This window comes from Chiloscyllium punctatum, chromosome 5, assembly GCF_047496795.1.
Source record: "Chiloscyllium punctatum isolate Juve2018m chromosome 5, sChiPun1.3, whole genome shotgun sequence".
NCBI classification, from domain to species: domain Eukaryota; kingdom Metazoa; phylum Chordata; class Chondrichthyes; order Orectolobiformes; family Hemiscylliidae; genus Chiloscyllium; species Chiloscyllium punctatum.
Window position 1 is genome coordinate 42,670,374 of NC_092743.1, and position 15,677 is coordinate 42,686,050.

At 53.1% G+C, this 15,677-nt stretch overlaps 10 non-coding genes across 10 annotated transcripts; 5 read left to right on the forward strand and 5 right to left on the reverse strand.

Annotated features, from left to right (window-relative positions):
* The first annotated feature begins 1,799 nt into the window (after window positions 1-1,799).
* Window positions 1,800-1,872, forward strand: trnaa-ugc (transfer RNA alanine (anticodon UGC)). Its single transcript has one exon. It is a non-coding gene; the product is annotated as a tRNA-Ala (tRNA).
* A 272-nt stretch (window positions 1,873-2,144) lies between these two features.
* On the reverse strand, window positions 2,145-2,217 carry trnam-cau (transfer RNA methionine (anticodon CAU)). The gene has a single exon. It is a non-coding gene; the product is annotated as a tRNA-Met (tRNA).
* A 2,112-nt stretch (window positions 2,218-4,329) lies between these two features.
* Window positions 4,330-4,402, forward strand: trnaa-ugc (transfer RNA alanine (anticodon UGC)). Its single transcript has one exon. It is a non-coding gene; the product is annotated as a tRNA-Ala (tRNA).
* A 272-nt stretch (window positions 4,403-4,674) lies between these two features.
* On the reverse strand, window positions 4,675-4,747 carry trnam-cau (transfer RNA methionine (anticodon CAU)). Its single transcript has one exon. It is a non-coding gene; the product is annotated as a tRNA-Met (tRNA).
* A 4,252-nt stretch (window positions 4,748-8,999) lies between these two features.
* On the forward strand, window positions 9,000-9,072 carry trnaa-ugc (transfer RNA alanine (anticodon UGC)). Its single transcript has one exon. It is a non-coding gene; the product is annotated as a tRNA-Ala (tRNA).
* A 272-nt stretch (window positions 9,073-9,344) lies between these two features.
* trnam-cau (transfer RNA methionine (anticodon CAU)) lies at window positions 9,345-9,417 on the reverse strand. Its single transcript has one exon. It is a non-coding gene; the product is annotated as a tRNA-Met (tRNA).
* Window positions 9,418-11,529: 2,112 nt separating this feature from the next.
* Window positions 11,530-11,602, forward strand: trnaa-ugc (transfer RNA alanine (anticodon UGC)). Its single transcript has one exon. It is a non-coding gene; the product is annotated as a tRNA-Ala (tRNA).
* Window positions 11,603-11,874: 272 nt separating this feature from the next.
* Window positions 11,875-11,947, reverse strand: trnam-cau (transfer RNA methionine (anticodon CAU)). The gene has a single exon. It is a non-coding gene; the product is annotated as a tRNA-Met (tRNA).
* Window positions 11,948-14,526: 2,579 nt separating this feature from the next.
* Window positions 14,527-14,599, forward strand: trnaa-ugc (transfer RNA alanine (anticodon UGC)). Its single transcript has one exon. It is a non-coding gene; the product is annotated as a tRNA-Ala (tRNA).
* A 272-nt stretch (window positions 14,600-14,871) lies between these two features.
* On the reverse strand, window positions 14,872-14,944 carry trnam-cau (transfer RNA methionine (anticodon CAU)). The gene has a single exon. It is a non-coding gene; the product is annotated as a tRNA-Met (tRNA).
* Window positions 14,945-15,677: the final 733 nt, after the last annotated feature.

Below are 15,677 nucleotides of genomic sequence, written 5' to 3' on the forward strand. Positions count from 1 at the left end.
TCACCACCAGCCAAGCCACGTCTTGGTGCTTGTTGGAAAGTTCTGGCGATGAGGCATTCTGCCAAATGGCTTTGACAGTCTGCTCAGGGAACCGCTCGACAGGATCCGCCCTCTCCTTTTCCCGAAGGGTCTCAAGGACGCTACGTGCTGACCACTTCCTGATGGACTTGTGGTCAAAGGTGTTTTTCCTCATAAATTTCTCCACGAAGGACAGGTGATACGGAACGGTCCAACTACTCGGAGCGTTCCGCGGCAGCGAGGCCAGGCCCATCCTTCGCAACACCGGGGACAGGTAGAACCTCAGTACGTAGTGACACTTGGTGTTTGCGTACCGGGGATCCACGCACAGCTTGATGCAGCCACACACAAAGGTGGCCATCAGGGTGAGGGTGGCATTGGGCGTGTTTTTTCCCCCATTGCACCGGTCTTTGTACATAGAGTCTCTTCGGACCCGGTCCATCTTTGATCTCCAAATGAATTGGAAGATGGCCCGGGTGACTGCGGCGGCACAGGTCCTGGGGATAGGCCAGACCTGTGCCACATATAGCAATACTGAGAGTACCTCACACCTGATGACCAGGTTTTTTCCCGCGATGGAGAGCGACCGTTGCCCCCATCTGCCTAGTTTCTGTCTCATCTTCCTGATCCGCTCCTCCCAGGTCTTGGCGCACGCCCCAGCCCCCCCGAACCAAATACCCAGCACCTTCAGGTGGTCAGTCCTGACGGTGAAGGGGATAGAGGATTGGTCGGCCCAGTTCCCGAAGAGCATGGCCTCGCTCTTGCCTCGGTTTACCTTGGCCCCCGAGGCCCGTTCGAACTGGTCGCAGATGCACACGAGTCTGTGCACGGACAGCGGATCCGAGCAGAAAACAGCGACGTCATCCATGTACAGGGAGGCCTTAACCTGCAGGCCCCCGCTGCCAGGAATAGTCACCCCCCTCAGGCTCGCATCCTTCCTGATGGATTCGGCAAATGGCTCTATGCAACACACAAACAAGGCGGGTGAGAGGGGGCATCCCTGCCTGACTCCAGATCTTACAGGGAAGCTATCTGATTCCCACCCATTGATTGAGACTGCACTGACAATGTTGGTGTAGAGCAGTCTGATCCAATTTCCGATTCCCTCCCCAAAGCCCATTTTGGAGAGGACATCCCTCATATATGTATGCGATATCCTGTCAAAGGCTTTCTCCTGGTCCAGGCTGATGAGGCAGGTGTCCACCCCCCTGTCCTGCACGTAGGCGATCGTATCCCTGAGGAGTGCGAGACTCTCAGAGATCTTCCTGCCCGGTACAGCACAGGTTTGGTCCGGGTGGATCACCGATCCCAGAGCAGACCTGACCCGGTTGGCGATGACCTTTGACAGGATTTTGTAGTCTGCATTTAACAGTGAGATCGGTCTCCAATTTCTAATTTCCTCCCTCTCCCCCTTCCGCTTGTAGACGAGTGTGATGATGCACAACATCCACGCAGTCAGTCAGCACTCACTTGAACGTGTCGCAAGTCTCCAATCAGTCAGACAGCGCTCTCGAGTGCTACCTCACACTTGTTGTGACTGCTGGCGCCGATCGGTTCGTTTGGATTCTGGAATCTCAGAGCGTCTCGCTGGCGATTCTTTCGGCGGCACCGTGTTTTCCAGAAGACTTCGCGCACGTGCTGCTGCTGCTGCTGCTCGGATGTGTCGATAGTCGCGTCGCGTTGTTCGGTTGAATACAGCGTGCAATCTCGAGAGGAAATCGCCTGCTGCTCTCAGCTCATCCTTCCGAAGCACCATGGGGGCTAAGCAAGTGCACAGCGTAGGGGAATTAGCTCAAATGGTAGAGCGCTCGCTTTGCATGCGAGAGGTAGTGGGATCGATACCCACATTCTCCACAGTGCTTTTCCTGGGGAGACGCAAGCAGTGTGACCCTCGCGTGAACCCTGCGTGTGGCTCCAGTCTTTGCTGCTGCACAGATAGCACGATGGTGAGTTTACAAAATGCTGTGCAGAAAAACAAGTTGAGCACGTGTCGCCCAGATGTTAAACCTTCCAGCGACGCGTTTGCTCTGGTGTGGTCAGTTCAAAGCAGGCGTGAAGCCGTCCAAAGCAAATATTATTGCCCGCGGAGAGAAAGAAAACGCGTAAGGTGACAAAGGCCACAGTCTTGCCTTCTCTGAGGATTAAACTCAGGACCTTCAGATTATGAGACTGACGCGCTGCCTACTGCGCTAAGAAGGCCAGCCGACAGCCGAGGCTCATACCGCGTGCCCAAATAGGCCGGTTTTCAAGGTGCCGCGAGCCACAGAGCAACCCTCGTCAGAAAGCTGCAGCTCGAGTGAGGCCAGGATATCGGCTTTCAATCCACAATCACGCACCTCGCCCGTTACATGCTGGGCTCTGGCCCGTGCAGAGACACGGCCCACTCGCGGTGCCGCAGAGCCGTGGCGTCAGGAGCGCGGCAAAGCCCGGTATGTCTTGCGCTTGGCAGGCAACATTCGGCAAAGCCTTTCACTTCTTTGTCTCGATGGCTCCGCTACTGGAGAGCCACGTCACAGCGCACTAAGATCCTTTGCTCAGCACTCCATGCAGGCAAGAAGGGAGGTGCTTCCGTTTACCAAAGAGCCTAAGAAAATGAGGGTTTGCTTCAGGAAAAGAAGGAAGCACATGTCAGGTATAGACAGGATAGATCGAGCGAATCCGTACAAGAGTGTAAAGACAGTAGGGAAATCAGGAGGGTAAAAAGGGGACCTGAGATAGCTTTGGCAGAGAGAGTTAAGGAAAATCCAAAGGGTTTTTGCAAATACATTATAAGGACAAAAGGGTGACTAGGGAGAGAAGAGGGCCCCTCGAGGATCAGCACAGCGGCCTTTGTGTCGAGCCGCAGGAGAGGCTGGGCCGATACTAAACGAGTATTTTGCATCAGTGTTTACTGTGGAAAAGGATAGAATGTAGGGAGAAGTACAGAATACAGGGAAATGGATGGTGACATCTTGAAAATTGTCCACATTGCAGAGGAGGAATGCTGGATGCCTTGAAGCGCGTACAAGTGGATCAATGCCCAGGACCTGATCAGGTCTGGGGGAAGCTAAGGAAGTGATTGCTGGGCCCCTTGCTGAGATATTTGTATGGGTGATATAAAATCATGAGGCGTATAGATCGGATAAATAGACAAAGTCTTTTCCCTGGGGTGCGGGAGACCAGCACTAGAGGGCAGAGGTTTAGGGTGAGAGGGAAAAGATATGAAAGAGAACCAAGGGGCACCTTTCTCACACCGAGGGTGGTACGTGTATGGAATGAGCTGCCAGAGGAAGTGGCGGAGGCGAGTACAATTGCAACATTTAAAAGGCACCTGGGTGGCTATATGAATAGGAAGGGTTTGGAGGGATATGGCCCGGGTGCCGGCAGGTACGACTAGATTGGGATGGGATATCTGGTCGGAAAGGTCCGACCGAAGGGTCTCTTTCCGTGACGTACATCTCTATGACTCCTTTCAAGCAAAGTTTTCCCGCGAAGCGGCGCTCTAAACTGCTCGATGTCAACTTACTATGTCAACGTCCGGACGAAGGAGTCTTCCATTCCTGTCGGAAAACTGCCTGTGGACTTCTCTTCGTTTCCTCTTCATGAAATCTGGCCTGCACGGGGTGTGCCACTTCCACAATTGCACAAGTTGAACAGCAACGCATCCGAGCAGGTCAGCACTTAGGAAAGGCCCTACCGGTCAGACAGGGCTCGCGGGTGCTGCTTCAGACGAGTGGCGGTTGCTATTTGCATCTCGGCCTGCTTGGCGTGTATCTGAAAGCAGCACTTTGCGGAACCTGACCGCAGGGCTGCAGCTCACGAGGATGAAGGAGAAGCCCTCTTTTTTTGTCTGGTAACAGCCCCAAGTGTTCTCTTTCTCCAAAATACACCTTCTTCTTCTTCTTCTTCTTCTTCAGAGAATTCTGCCTGTTGGTGTGCTGTGACGTCTGCAGTTGCAAACCACGAGCAGCAGGGTGCCCTCTGGAGGAACACAACATCCACGCAGTCAGTCAGCACTCACTTGAACGTGTCGCAAGTCTCCAATCAGTCAGACAGCGCTCTCGAGTGCTACCTCACACTTGTTGTGACTGCTGGCGCCGATCGGTTCGTTTGGATTCTGGAATCTCAGAGCGTCTCGCTGGCGATTCTTTCGGCGGCACCGTGTTTTCCAGAAGACTTCGCGCACGTGCTGCTGCTGCTGCTGCTCGGATGTGTCGATAGTCGCGTCGCGTTGTTCGGTTGAATACAGCGTGCAATCTCGAGAGGAAATCGCCTGCTGCTCTCAGCTCATCCTTCCGAAGCACCATGGGGGCTAAGCAAGTGCACAGCGTAGGGGAATTAGCTCAAATGGTAGAGCGCTCGCTTTGCATGCGAGAGGTAGTGGGATCGATGCCCACATTCTCCACAGTGCTTTTCCTGGGGAGACGCAAGCAGTGTGACCCTCGCGTGAACCCTGCGTGTGGCTCCAGTCTTTGCTGCTGCACAGATAGCACGATGGTGAGTTTACAAAATGCTGTGCAGAAAAACAAGTTGAGCACGTGTCGCCCAGATGTTAAACCTTCCAGCGACGCGTTTGCTCTGGTGTGGTCAGTTCAAAGCAGGCGTGAAGCCGTCCAAAGCAAATATTATTGCCCGCGGAGAGAAAGAAAACGCGTAAGGTGACAAAGGCCACAGTCTTGCCTTCTCTGAGGATTAAACTCAGGACCTTCAGATTATGAGACTGACGCGCTGCCTACTGCGCTAAGAAGGCCAGCCGACAGCCGAGGCTCATACCGCGTGCCCAAATAGGCCGGTTTTCAAGGTGCCGCGAGCCACAGAGCAACCCTCGTCAGAAAGCTGCAGCTCGAGTGAGGCCAGGATATCGGCTTTCAATCCACAATCACGCACCTCGCCCGTTACATGCTGGGCTCTGGCCCGTGCAGAGACACGGCCCACTCGCGGTGCCGCAGAGCCGTGGCGTCAGGAGCGCGGCAAAGCCCGGTATGTCTTGCGCTTGGCAGGCAACATTCGGCAAAGCCTTTCACTTCTTTGTCTCGATGGCTCCGCTACTGGAGAGCCACGTCACAGCGCACTAAGATCCTTTGCTCAGCACTCCATGCAGGCAAGAAGGGAGGTGCTTCCGTTTACCAAAGAGCCTAAGAAAATGAGGGTTTGCTTCAGGAAAAGAAGGAAGCACATGTCAGGTATAGACAGGATAGATCGAGTGAATCCGTACAAGAGTGTAAAGACAGTAGGGAAATCAGGAGGGTAAAAAGGGGACCTGAGATAGCTTTGGCAGAGAGAGTTAAGGAAAATCCAAAGGGTTTTTGCAAATACATTATAAGGACAAAAGGGTGACTAGGGAGAGAAGAGGGCCCCTCGAGGATCAGCACAGCGGCCTTTGTGTCGAGCCGCAGGAGAGGCTGGGCCGATACTAAACGAGTATTTTGCATCAGTGTTTACTGTGGAAAAGGATAGAATGTAGGGAGAAGTACAGAATACAGGGAAATGGATGGTGACATCTTGAAAATTGTCCACATTGCAGAGGAGGAATGCTGGATGCCTTGAAGCGCGTACAAGTGGATCAATGCCCAGGACCTGATCAGGTCTGGGGGAAGCTAAGGAAGTGATTGCTGGGCCCCTTGCTGAGATATTTGTATGGGTGATATAAAATCATGAGGCGTATAGATCGGATAAATAGACAAAGTCTTTTCCCTGGGGTGCGGGAGACCAGCACTAGAGGGCAGAGGTTTAGGGTGAGAGGGAAAAGATATGAAAGAGAACCAAGGGGCACCTTTCTCACACCGAGGGTGGTACGTGTATGGAATGAGCTGCCAGAGGAAGTGGCGGAGGCGAGTACAATTGCAACATTTAAAAGGCACCTGGGTGGCTATATGAATAGGAAGGGTTTGGAGGGATATGGCCCGGGTGCCGGCAGGTACGACTAGATTGGGATGGGATATCTGGTCGGAAAGGTCCGACCGAAGGGTCTCTTTCCGTGACGTACATCTCTATGACTCCTTTCAAGCAAAGTTTTCCCGCGAAGCGGCGCTCTAAACTGCTCGATGTCAACTTACTATGTCAACGTCCGGACGAAGGAGTCTTCCATTCCTGTCGGAAAACTGCCTGTGGACTTCTCTTCGTTTCCTCTTCATGAAATCTGGCCTGCACGGGGTGTGCCACTTCCACAATTGCACAAGTTGAACAGCAACGCATCCGAGCAGGTCAGCACTTAGGAAAGGCCCTACCGGTCAGACAGGGCTCGCGGGTGCTGCTTCAGACGAGTGGCGGTTGCTATTTGCATCTCGGCCTGCTTGGCGTGTATCTGAAAGCAGCACTTTGCGGAACCTGACCGCAGGGCTGCAGCTCACGAGGATGAAGGAGAAGCCCTCTTTTTTTGTCTGGTAACAGCCCCAAGTGTTCTCTTTCTCCAAAATACACCTTCTTCTTCTTCTTCTTCTTCTTCAGAGAATTCTGCCTGTTGGTGTGCTGTGACGTCTGCAGTTGCAAACCACGAGCAGCAGGGTGCCCTCTGGAGGAACTTTTTTTTTTTTTTTTATTTCAAAAATATACTTTATTCATAAATGATTTGATGGTCTGTACATTGGATCATGCCATACATATGTCCATATTTACAAACACAGATTCGACTTTATTCTTGTCCTTTACAATCCTGTGCATTTTTTCAATCTTGTATATATACTTATATTTGGCTGAGGCATCAGCAGAGCCCAAAAAAACGTCTGTATGGGCCCCCTGTTCTTCTTTCGGCAGGCCGATCTTACACAGTGGTCTTTCCCCACCGCGCCTTGGCGGCAGCTGCCCCAAGCTTCAGCGCGTCCCTCAACACGTAGTCTTGGACCTTGGAATGTGCCAGTCTGCAACACTCGGTCGGGGTCAACTCCTTCAGCTGGAAGATCAACAGGTTTCGGACCGCCCAGAGAGCGTCCTTCACCGAGTTGATGATCCTCCAGGCGCAGTTAATGTTCGTCTCGGTGTGAGTCCCGGGGAACAGGCCGTAGAGCACGGAGTCCCGCGTCACGGCGCTGCTCGGGACGAACCTCGACAAGCACCACTGCATTCCTCTCCAGACTTCCTCTGCATAGGCACATTCCAGAAGGAGGTGTGTGACAGTCTCGTCCCCCCCGCAGCCACTTCGAGGGCAGCGTGCGGTGCGGCAGAGAGTCCGGGCGTGCATAAAGGATCTCACAGGCAGAGCCCTTCTCACCACCAGCCAAGCCACGTCTTGGTGCTTGTTGGAAAGTTCTGGCGATGAGGCATTCTGCCAAATGGCTTTGACAGTCTGCTCAGGGAACCGCTCGACAGGATCCGCCCTCTCCTTTTCCCGAAGGGTCTCAAGGACGCTACGTGCTGACCACTTCCTGATGGACTTGTGGTCAAAGGTGTTTTTCCTCATAAATTTCTCCACGAAGGACAGGTGATACGGAACGGTCCAACTACTCGGAGCGTTCCGCGGCAGCGAGGCCAGGCCCATCCTTCGCAACACCGGGGACAGGTAGAACCTCAGTACGTAGTGACACTTGGTGTTTGCGTACCGGGGATCCACGCACAGCTTGATGCAGCCACACACAAAGGTGGCCATCAGGGTGAGGGTGGCATTGGGCGTGTTTTTTCCCCCATTGCACCGGTCTTTGTACATAGAGTCTCTTCGGACCCGGTCCATCTTTGATCTCCAAATGAATTGGAAGATGGCCCGGGTGACTGCGGCGGCACAGGTCCTGGGGATAGGCCAGACCTGTGCCACATATAGCAATACTGAGAGTACCTCACACCTGATGACCAGGTTTTTTCCCGCGATGGAGAGCGACCGTTGCCCCCATCTGCCTAGTTTCTGTCTCATCTTCCTGATCCGCTCCTCCCAGGTCTTGGCGCACGCCCCAGCCCCCCCGAACCAAATACCCAGCACCTTCAGGTGGTCAGTCCTGACGGTGAAGGGGATAGAGGATTGGTCGGCCCAGTTCCCGAAGAGCATGGCCTCGCTCTTGCCTCGGTTTACCTTGGCCCCCGAGGCCCGTTCGAACTGGTCGCAGATGCACACGAGTCTGTGCACGGACAGCGGATCCGAGCAGAAAACAGCGACGTCATCCATGTACAGGGAGGCCTTAACCTGCAGGCCCCCGCTGCCAGGAATAGTCACCCCCCTCAGGCTCGCATCCTTCCTGATGGATTCGGCAAATGGCTCTATGCAACACACAAACAAGGCGGGTGAGAGGGGGCATCCCTGCCTGACTCCAGATCTTACAGGGAAGCTATCTGATTCCCACCCATTGATTGAGACTGCACTGACAATGTTGGTGTAGAGCAGTCTGATCCAATTTCCGATTCCCTCCCCAAAGCCCATTTTGGAGAGGACATCCCTCATATATGTATGCGATATCCTGTCAAAGGCTTTCTCCTGGTCCAGGCTGATGAGGCAGGTGTCCACCCCCCTGTCCTGCACGTAGGCGATCGTATCCCTGAGGAGTGCGAGACTCTCAGAGATCTTCCTGCCCGGTACAGCACAGGTTTGGTCCGGGTGGATCACCGATCCCAGAGCAGACCTGACCCGGTTGGCGATGACCTTTGACAGGATTTTGTAGTCTGCATTTAACAGTGAGATCGGTCTCCAATTTCTAATTTCCTCCCTCTCCCCCTTCCGCTTGTAGACGAGTGTGATGATGCACAACATCCACGCAGTCAGTCAGCACTCACTTGAACGTGTCGCAAGTCTCCAATCAGTCAGACAGCGCTCTCGAGTGCTACCTCACACTTGTTGTGACTGCTGGCGCCGATCGGTTCGTTTGGATTCTGGAATCTCAGAGCGTCTCGCTGGCGATTCTTTCGGCGGCACCGTGTTTTCCAGAAGACTTCGCGCACGTGCTGCTGCTGCTGCTGCTCGGATGTGTCGATAGTCGCGTCGCGTTGTTCGGTTGAATACAGCGTGCAATCTCGAGAGGAAATCGCCTGCTGCTCTCAGCTCATCCTTCCGAAGCACCATGGGGGCTAAGCAAGTGCACAGCGTAGGGGAATTAGCTCAAATGGTAGAGCGCTCGCTTTGCATGCGAGAGGTAGTGGGATCGATACCCACATTCTCCACAGTGCTTTTCCTGGGGAGACGCAAGCAGTGTGACCCTCGCGTGAACCCTGCGTGTGGCTCCAGTCTTTGCTGCTGCACAGATAGCACGATGGTGAGTTTACAAAATGCTGTGCAGAAAAACAAGTTGAGCACGTGTCGCCCAGATGTTAAACCTTCCAGCGACGCGTTTGCTCTGGTGTGGTCAGTTCAAAGCAGGCGTGAAGCCGTCCAAAGCAAATATTATTGCCCGCGGAGAGAAAGAAAACGCGTAAGGTGACAAAGGCCACAGTCTTGCCTTCTCTGAGGATTAAACTCAGGACCTTCAGATTATGAGACTGACGCGCTGCCTACTGCGCTAAGAAGGCCAGCCGACAGCCGAGGCTCATACCGCGTGCCCAAATAGGCCGGTTTTCAAGGTGCCGCGAGCCACAGAGCAACCCTCGTCAGAAAGCTGCAGCTCGAGTGAGGCCAGGATATCGGCTTTCAATCCACAATCACGCACCTCGCCCGTTACATGCTGGGCTCTGGCCCGTGCAGAGACACGGCCCACTCGCGGTGCCGCAGAGCCGTGGCGTCAGGAGCGCGGCAAAGCCCGGTATGTCTTGCGCTTGGCAGGCAACATTCGGCAAAGCCTTTCACTTCTTTGTCTCGATGGCTCCGCTACTGGAGAGCCACGTCACAGCGCACTAAGATCCTTTGCTCAGCACTCCATGCAGGCAAGAAGGGAGGTGCTTCCGTTTACCAAAGAGCCTAAGAAAATGAGGGTTTGCTTCAGGAAAAGAAGGAAGCACATGTCAGGTATAGACAGGATAGATCGAGCGAATCCGTACAAGAGTGTAAAGACAGTAGGGAAATCAGGAGGGTAAAAAGGGGACCTGAGATAGCTTTGGCAGAGAGAGTTAAGGAAAATCCAAAGGGTTTTTGCAAATACATTATAAGGACAAAAGGGTGACTAGGGAGAGAAGAGGGCCCCTCGAGGATCAGCACAGCGGCCTTTGTGTCGAGCCGCAGGAGAGGCTGGGCCGATACTAAACGAGTATTTTGCATCAGTGTTTACTGTGGAAAAGGATAGAATGTAGGGAGAAGTACAGAATACAGGGAAATGGATGGTGACATCTTGAAAATTGTCCACATTGCAGAGGAGGAATGCTGGATGCCTTGAAGCGCGTACAAGTGGATCAATGCCCAGGACCTGATCAGGTCTGGGGGAAGCTAAGGAAGTGATTGCTGGGCCCCTTGCTGAGATATTTGTATGGGTGATATAAAATCATGAGGCGTATAGATCGGATAAATAGACAAAGTCTTTTCCCTGGGGTGCGGGAGACCAGCACTAGAGGGCAGAGGTTTAGGGTGAGAGGGAAAAGATATGAAAGAGAACCAAGGGGCACCTTTCTCACACCGAGGGTGGTACGTGTATGGAATGAGCTGCCAGAGGAAGTGGCGGAGGCGAGTACAATTGCAACATTTAAAAGGCACCTGGGTGGCTATATGAATAGGAAGGGTTTGGAGGGATATGGCCCGGGTGCCGGCAGGTACGACTAGATTGGGATGGGATATCTGGTCGGAAAGGTCCGACCGAAGGGTCTCTTTCCGTGACGTACATCTCTATGACTCCTTTCAAGCAAAGTTTTCCCGCGAAGCGGCGCTCTAAACTGCTCGATGTCAACTTACTATGTCAACGTCCGGACGAAGGAGTCTTCCATTCCTGTCGGAAAACTGCCTGTGGACTTCTCTTCGTTTCCTCTTCATGAAATCTGGCCTGCACGGGGTGTGCCACTTCCACAATTGCACAAGTTGAACAGCAACGCATCCGAGCAGGTCAGCACTTAGGAAAGGCCCTACCGGTCAGACAGGGCTCGCGGGTGCTGCTTCAGACGAGTGGCGGTTGCTATTTGCATCTCGGCCTGCTTGGCGTGTATCTGAAAGCAGCACTTTGCGGAACCTGACCGCAGGGCTGCAGCTCACGAGGATGAAGGAGAAGCCCTCTTTTTTTGTCTGGTAACAGCCCCAAGTGTTCTCTTTCTCCAAAATACACCTTCTTCTTCTTCTTCTTCTTCTTCAGAGAATTCTGCCTGTTGGTGTGCTGTGACGTCTGCAGTTGCAAACCACGAGCAGCAGGGTGCCCTCTGGAGGAACACAACATCCACGCAGTCAGTCAGCACTCACTTGAACGTGTCGCAAGTCTCCAATCAGTCAGACAGCGCTCTCGAGTGCTACCTCACACTTGTTGTGACTGCTGGCGCCGATCGGTTCGTTTGGATTCTGGAATCTCAGAGCGTCTCGCTGGCGATTCTTTCGGCGGCACCGTGTTTTCCAGAAGACTTCGCGCACGTGCTGCTGCTGCTGCTGCTCGGATGTGTCGATAGTCGCGTCGCGTTGTTCGGTTGAATACAGCGTGCAATCTCGAGAGGAAATCGCCTGCTGCTCTCAGCTCATCCTTCCGAAGCACCATGGGGGCTAAGCAAGTGCACAGCGTAGGGGAATTAGCTCAAATGGTAGAGCGCTCGCTTTGCATGCGAGAGGTAGTGGGATCGATGCCCACATTCTCCACAGTGCTTTTCCTGGGGAGACGCAAGCAGTGTGACCCTCGCGTGAACCCTGCGTGTGGCTCCAGTCTTTGCTGCTGCACAGATAGCACGATGGTGAGTTTACAAAATGCTGTGCAGAAAAACAAGTTGAGCACGTGTCGCCCAGATGTTAAACCTTCCAGCGACGCGTTTGCTCTGGTGTGGTCAGTTCAAAGCAGGCGTGAAGCCGTCCAAAGCAAATATTATTGCCCGCGGAGAGAAAGAAAACGCGTAAGGTGACAAAGGCCACAGTCTTGCCTTCTCTGAGGATTAAACTCAGGACCTTCAGATTATGAGACTGACGCGCTGCCTACTGCGCTAAGAAGGCCAGCCGACAGCCGAGGCTCATACCGCGTGCCCAAATAGGCCGGTTTTCAAGGTGCCGCGAGCCACAGAGCAACCCTCGTCAGAAAGCTGCAGCTCGAGTGAGGCCAGGATATCGGCTTTCAATCCACAATCACGCACCTCGCCCGTTACATGCTGGGCTCTGGCCCGTGCAGAGACACGGCCCACTCGCGGTGCCGCAGAGCCGTGGCGTCAGGAGCGCGGCAAAGCCCGGTATGTCTTGCGCTTGGCAGGCAACATTCGGCAAAGCCTTTCACTTCTTTGTCTCGATGGCTCCGCTACTGGAGAGCCACGTCACAGCGCACTAAGATCCTTTGCTCAGCACTCCATGCAGGCAAGAAGGGAGGTGCTTCCGTTTACCAAAGAGCCTAAGAAAATGAGGGTTTGCTTCAGGAAAAGAAGGAAGCACATGTCAGGTATAGACAGGATAGATCGAGTGAATCCGTACAAGAGTGTAAAGACAGTAGGGAAATCAGGAGGGTAAAAAGGGGACCTGAGATAGCTTTGGCAGAGAGAGTTAAGGAAAATCCAAAGGGTTTTTGCAAATACATTATAAGGACAAAAGGGTGACTAGGGAGAGAAGAGGGCCCCTCGAGGATCAGCACAGCGGCCTTTGTGTCGAGCCGCAGGAGAGGCTGGGCCGATACTAAACGAGTATTTTGCATCAGTGTTTACTGTGGAAAAGGATAGAATGTAGGGAGAAGTACAGAATACAGGGAAATGGATGGTGACATCTTGAAAATTGTCCACATTGCAGAGGAGGAATGCTGGATGCCTTGAAGCGCGTACAAGTGGATCAATGCCCAGGACCTGATCAGGTCTGGGGGAAGCTAAGGAAGTGATTGCTGGGCCCCTTGCTGAGATATTTGTATGGGTGATATAAAATCATGAGGCGTATAGATCGGATAAATAGACAAAGTCTTTTCCCTGGGGTGCGGGAGACCAGCACTAGAGGGCAGAGGTTTAGGGTGAGAGGGAAAAGATATGAAAGAGAACCAAGGGGCACCTTTCTCACACCGAGGGTGGTACGTGTATGGAATGAGCTGCCAGAGGAAGTGGCGGAGGCGAGTACAATTGCAACATTTAAAAGGCACCTGGGTGGCTATATGAATAGGAAGGGTTTGGAGGGATATGGCCCGGGTGCCGGCAGGTACGACTAGATTGGGATGGGATATCTGGTCGGAAAGGTCCGACCGAAGGGTCTCTTTCCGTGACGTACATCTCTATGACTCCTTTCAAGCAAAGTTTTCCCGCGAAGCGGCGCTCTAAACTGCTCGATGTCAACTTACTATGTCAACGTCCGGACGAAGGAGTCTTCCATTCCTGTCGGAAAACTGCCTGTGGACTTCTCTTCGTTTCCTCTTCATGAAATCTGGCCTGCACGGGGTGTGCCACTTCCACAATTGCACAAGTTGAACAGCAACGCATCCGAGCAGGTCAGCACTTAGGAAAGGCCCTACCGGTCAGACAGGGCTCGCGGGTGCTGCTTCAGACGAGTGGCGGTTGCTATTTGCATCTCGGCCTGCTTGGCGTGTATCTGAAAGCAGCACTTTGCGGAACCTGACCGCAGGGCTGCAGCTCACGAGGATGAAGGAGAAGCCCTCTTTTTTTGTCTGGTAACAGCCCCAAGTGTTCTCTTTCTCCAAAATACACCTTCTTCTTCTTCTTCTTCTTCTTCAGAGAATTCTGCCTGTTGGTGTGCTGTGACGTCTGCAGTTGCAAACCACGAGCAGCAGGGTGCCCTCTGGAGGAACTTTTTTTTTTTTTATTTCAAAAATATACTTTATTCATAAATGATTTGATGGTCTGTACATTGGATCATGCCATACATATGTCCATATTTACAAACACAGATTCGACTTTATTCTTGTCCTTTACAATCCTGTGCATTTTTTCAATCTTGTATATATACTTATATTTGGCTGAGGCATCAGCAGAGCCCAAAAAAACGTCTGTATGGGCCCCCTGTTCTTCTTTCGGCAGGCCGATCTTACACAGTGGTCTTTCCCCACCGCGCCTTGGCGGCAGCTGCCCCAAGCTTCAGCGCGTCCCTCAACACGTAGTCTTGGACCTTGGAATGTGCCAGTCTGCAACACTCGGTCGGGGTCAACTCCTTCAGCTGGAAGATCAACAGGTTTCGGACCGCCCAGAGAGCGTCCTTCACCGAGTTGATGATCCTCCAGGCGCAGTTAATGTTCGTCAGGGTGCCCTCTGGAGGAACACAACATCCACGCAGTCAGTCAGCACTCACTTGAACGTGTCGCAAGTCTCCAATCAGTCAGACAGCGCTCTCGAGTGCTACCTCACACTTGTTGTGACTGCTGGCGCCGATCGGTTCGTTTGGATTCTGGAATCTCAGAGCGTCTCGCTGGCGATTCTTTCGGCGGCACCGTGTTTTCCAGAAGACTTCGCGCACGTGCTGCTGCTGCTGGTGCTCGGATGTGTCGATAGTCGCGTCGCGTTGTTCGGTTGAATACAGCGTGCAATCTCGAGAGGAAATCGCCTGCTGCTCTCAGCTCATCCTTCCGAAGCACCATGGGGGCTAAGCAAGTGCACAGCGTAGGGGAATTAGCTCAAATGGTAGAGCGCTCGCTTTGCATGCGAGAGGTAGTGGGATCGATGCCCACATTCTCCACAGTGCTTTTCCTGGGGAGACGCAAGCAGTGTGACCCTCGCGTGAACCCTGCGTGTGGCTCCAGTCTTTGCTGCTGCACAGATAGCACGATGGTGAGTTTACAAAATGCTGTGCAGAAAAACAAGTTGAGCACGTGTCGCCCAGATGTTAAACCTTCCAGCGACGCGTTTGCTCTGGTGTGGTCAGTTCAAAGCAGGCGTGAAGCCGTCCAAAGCAAATATTATTGCCCGCGGAGAGAAAGAAAACGCGTAAGGTGACAAAGGCCACAGTCTTGCCTTCTCTGAGGATTAAACTCAGGACCTTCAGATTATGAGACTGACGCGCTGCCTACTGCGCTAAGAAGGCCAGCCGACAGCCGAGGCTCATACCGCGTGCCCAAATAGGCCGGTTTTCAAGGTGCCGCGAGCCACAGAGCAACCCTCGTCAGAAAGCTGCAGCTCGAGTGAGGCCAGGATATCGGCTTTCAATCCACAATCACGCACCTCGCCCGTTACATGCTGGGCTCTGGCCCGTGCAGAGACACGGCCCACTCGCGGTGCCGCAGAGCCGTGGCGTCAGGAGCGCGGCAAAGCCCGGTATGTCTTGCGCTTGGCAGGCAACATTCGGCAAAGCCTTTCACTTCTTTGTCTCGATGGCTCCGCTACTGGAGAGCCACGTCACAGCGCACTAAGATCCTTTGCTCAGCACTCCATGCAGGCAAGAAGGGAGGTGCTTCCGTTTACCAAAGAGCCTAAGAAAATGAGGGTTTGCTTCAGGAAAAGAAGGAAGCACATGTCAGGTATAGACAGGATAGATCGAGTGAATCCGTACAAGAGTGTAAAGACAGTAGGGAAATCAGGAGGGTAAAAAGGGGACCTGAGATAGCTTTGGCAGAGAGAGTTAAGGAAAATCCAAAGGGTTTTTGCAAATACATTATAAGGACAAATGGGGGACTAGGGAGAGAAGAGGGCCCCTCGAGGATCAGCACAGCGGCCTTTGTGTCGAGCCGCAGGAGAGGCTGGGCCGATACTAAACGAGTATTTTGCATCAGTGTTTACTGTGGAAAAGGATAGAATGTAGGGAGAAGTACAGAATACAG